The sequence below is a fragment of the Bidens hawaiensis genome, unplaced genomic scaffold (genome assembly GCF_021521415.1).
Source record: "Bidens hawaiensis isolate Kalapana, Puna unplaced genomic scaffold, B.hawaiensis_p1.1 tig00006862_1, whole genome shotgun sequence".
Classification (NCBI taxonomy): Eukaryota; Viridiplantae; Streptophyta; class Magnoliopsida; order Asterales; family Asteraceae; genus Bidens; species Bidens hawaiensis.
In genome coordinates this window covers 986,126-989,997 of record NW_027491468.1, presented here as the reverse complement: position 1 = coordinate 989,997, position 3,872 = coordinate 986,126, and the positions used below count along the sequence as shown (strand labels likewise).

The following is a 3,872-nucleotide window of genomic DNA, read 5'->3' as shown; positions in this document are numbered from 1 at the left end:
TTGCTTATGGCCCATCAATATATAATTAGTTACCAATTTTAAAAAGCCCACTTCTGAATATGACAGCCCAAACTATAAACACTTGGTTTAGCTGGAGGCCTTCTAAGATTGGAGGCCCAAAGCCAATGCCTTACTTGGCTGGCCCACAGGCCGAGCCTGTCCGCGGGACGTATTATGACAGTTGCATATACATAGAAATGCATAAAGCAGTTTAAAGTTCAAACTACTCAGGCTAAAAAGTCAACATAAGATGTATCACAATATGGCATACGACCTGCAACTAATTTTATTCATCTTGCAACCACATTGCATACAATTAACCATGCATTCTTACTAAATTACTAACTTTTCCAGATTGACTAAACATACAGTTTTGTGAGTTCGACGGCGAGAAGTTGCAATTCTCGTCCAAAAAACAGGATCACAAATTAAACAGTTAAAAAATCTAAGACATTGAATACATCCGTGGGACCTATTATGACAGTTGCATATACATAGAAATACATAAAGCAGGTTAAATATTAAACATGGTACCCGAATAGATGTCACACGCAGTTGTTTTTCCCATGAAACCCATTCTTTTGAGTATGTTCCTTTACTGGACTTTAATCTGAATATTAAGAATACACAAATACACAATTACAAAAAGGCAAAAGAACAATATAATGTCAGTATTTGACATATGAAAAATACCTTCTATGTCTATTAGTATGAAGCCTGTATAGATTTATTTCATCTTCCAATACTGTCCTCACTAACCCTGTATAGATTTGTCCCAAGATTTCAAAATTTATAACAATAATATGACTGAATCCACAGTAATCTAATTTTCAAAATGTAATAACTCATGTCCTCTTGACTCATTTGAACGGTCGAAACACCTTTTTCTATCCACACACTATCTCTCTCAAGTCACAACTCTACCCAAGTCAAAACATAATTGACCATGACTTAACAATAATTTATCATGGTTGACCCAATGTTGTCGTCTCATTTTGCATTATTTTAAAAGTTGGGATCATCTTGTTTCTATTTTACTTTTAGTTTTTGTTCAGTTCAACGAATTTACGACTGATCTATTTGTATTTTTTAAGATTCTACGTAATTTGCTACCAACTTATTTTTTTTTTTATTTTATTAAGCTAATTGTGGCCGCCTTGTTGCAACTTAATTTTTTTTTGCTAGTCGCAAGCAAATGTTCAAACCAACTTGTATTTATTTTTTATGGTTGCTACCAATTTGCAACTAACTATTTTTTTTATTTTACTTCTATTATTATAAAAGTAATATTTTATTTATATTTTAGACTTGCGCTAAGTTTTTTTCAAGGTACTGACTTTTTACTTGTTTGACCCAAATTGACCCTTTATAAGTATACCGGTCAAAAATGACTTCTCTAAATATTAACATCTATGTATTTACCTTTCAGATTTCAAGGGAGGCATCTTGGCATCTTCACAAGTAAGCCAAAGCGTTCGGTCAGTTCCATTTCAAACTCTGAACGATTCAAAAATGTGAAATAAGTTACAAAATAGGTCTTGGAAAAAAAAAATAAAGCAAAATGCTCAGAAATGTCCGGACCTTTTCGTCACACAGGTGATAGAACATTAGCAACACATATCCAATATGTGGTGATGATTTATCAAGACTCAACTTTAATTTCAAATGGATGTTGATCTTCCAATGAACACAGAATCCTTTGGCATATAAAAGGACACCAAATTTCCAAATTTGATTTCCAACTTGAACTGAAGTGAATGTTGATTAGTGCAACAATCAACTAATCAATTGAAAAAATTATCAAAAAACATGCATGATGGCATGCTGGTGCAATTAACAATTACCTGTTTCTAACTCAAAAAACTAATAAGCAGTGCCCTAATCTGCAATGAAAACGAATAGCGAAGACGAAGATCTGATTCATGGCTGTACAAAATAGTTTAGTAAAGCATCAGCGAATGTCACAAAATCTCTAAACATGTTAATGTTATTTAAAATCAACCAAAAATTTGACCTGTACTATATTACTGACTCAAAATTTGACTTGGCTTTCAATATGCAGAATTCCAAAATTACCCTTTCACTTGCAAATTTAATTCAACTGGTGTTCATAGAAACAATAGTATCACTTTGATTGAAATATTGTGTCTAGGTGTTATTCTCGTGCGTTATCAAAGTGTGATCTCTCTAATAAAAACTATACGTAACTAAAACATAACTATGACCTTAATATATATGTTCGGTATGACAAAATCTAAATATTTGCTCATAATTACAGTTTTCTACTAACCATGCTTATAGTAGGTCAATATTTAAAGATTTGGTCATCCAACGATCAGAAACGAACCAAAATATGGTTTTTGTTTATTTTTTCTCAAGGTACTGACTTTTTACTTGTTTGACCCAAATTGACCCTTCATAAGTATACAGGTCAAAAATGACTTCTCTAAATATTAACATCTATGTATTTACCTTTCAGATTTCAACAGAGGCATCTTCACAAGTGAGCCAAAGCGTTCGGTCAGTTCCATTTCAAACTCCGAACGATTCGAAAATGTGAAATAAGTTAAAAAATAGGTCTTGGAAAAAAAATAAAGCAGAATGCTCAGAAATGTCGTACCTTTTCGTCATACTGGTGATAGAACATTAGCAACACGTATCCAACATGTGGTGATGATTTATCAAGACTTCCCTTCAGATGCAACATTAAATAGTGAGACAAGCATTTATATACAAAGCGTAAATGGGAAGAAAACTACAATCGCATACAAACTGAATGAAAACAAACTTACAGGATGATCAACCTAATTAAGTACACGGCACATGAAAATTGCTAATGCATCAAGAGAGAACGGATTTGATTCAGTTCCTGCATGTTAACCACAACAAAAATAGTATGTTAAAATTTAAATCCTAATTTATCGATTCACCCCTTAGCAGCAGTACATGGTATTTGTGGGAAAAAATATAATAAAAAATATAATAAGTCATAAAATGCATAAAGGATTTACATAAACCTTCGGAGGCAGGCTTAGCACAACCAGGTATTCCTAAAAATAATATGTACATCTCAAATTAGTGAGAATACATGTGTATACATATATACCAAATTTATAATCATACACGTCATACCTGGAAAGAATACGAGGAGACCTTCGTTTTTCTAAATGGAACTGGGACTTGGGCTACAAGGTTCTAGAACCGTCTCGGTCTCAAGGTGACCTTCCTCGTCTCGGCCTTCGTCATCAATGGTCAAAAAATATCCTGTTTGAACCAAATCACCAGCGGCAGCACATCCTATCAAAGCTTGATTTTCTGGACTGTGTTTCGCGTAGGTGAGAAAGCACAAGATTCCGACCAAGCAAAACATATTGAAGCAGAGCATTACTATATCTGATTTCGTGGTGCTATCAGCTATGGTTGGAGGGATGGAACTCACGACTACAAACATGGGTCATACTTATAGCATACGGCTCATCATGTCAATTGATTTGGGCATTGAATAACATTCAATTACGAGTCATTTGAGGGTTATCACTCCTTGTAACAGCCGGCCACCATGATTGGAGTCTTCAATCCCCTCATTCAATTCCTCCAATTGATGGTTGTTCATGAGGTTTGATGGAAGTTATAATAATAAACCCTAATTAATAAGTATAAATGTATTGCGATTGCTTATCCAATGTATAAACCGTATGTATGTATTATTATATAATAAATGTAATAATTATAGATAACAAATTGGTTAATTAAATAACCTTTGGAGTGCCTCTGGTATAGTCGTTGAGAAGTCCGTTGAGTGCGTCGATGTTACCGGCAGCTGGCAGTGCGATGGCCGGAGCGGCAAATCGATAGGGTTGAGCAGGAGCTGC

General features: G+C 34.2%; 1 long non-coding RNA gene across 7 annotated transcripts; it reads right to left on the bottom strand.

Moving 5' to 3' along the window:
• Positions 1 to 474: 474 nt before the first annotated feature.
• On the bottom strand, positions 475 to 3,872 carry LOC143633716 (uncharacterized). Of its 7 annotated transcripts, XR_013153718.1 has the most exons (8): positions 3,133 to 3,866; positions 3,018 to 3,050; positions 2,793 to 2,869; positions 2,473 to 2,692; positions 1,582 to 1,926; positions 1,423 to 1,497; positions 694 to 760; positions 475 to 610 (listed from the first exon to the last, which is right to left on the bottom strand). It is a non-coding gene; the product is annotated as an uncharacterized LOC143633716 (long non-coding RNA). The 7 variants fall into 7 exon arrangements; XR_013153713.1 differs by having other exon boundaries at positions 2,473 to 3,050; positions 3,133 to 3,592; positions 3,759 to 3,872; XR_013153717.1 differs by having other exon boundaries at positions 2,793 to 3,050.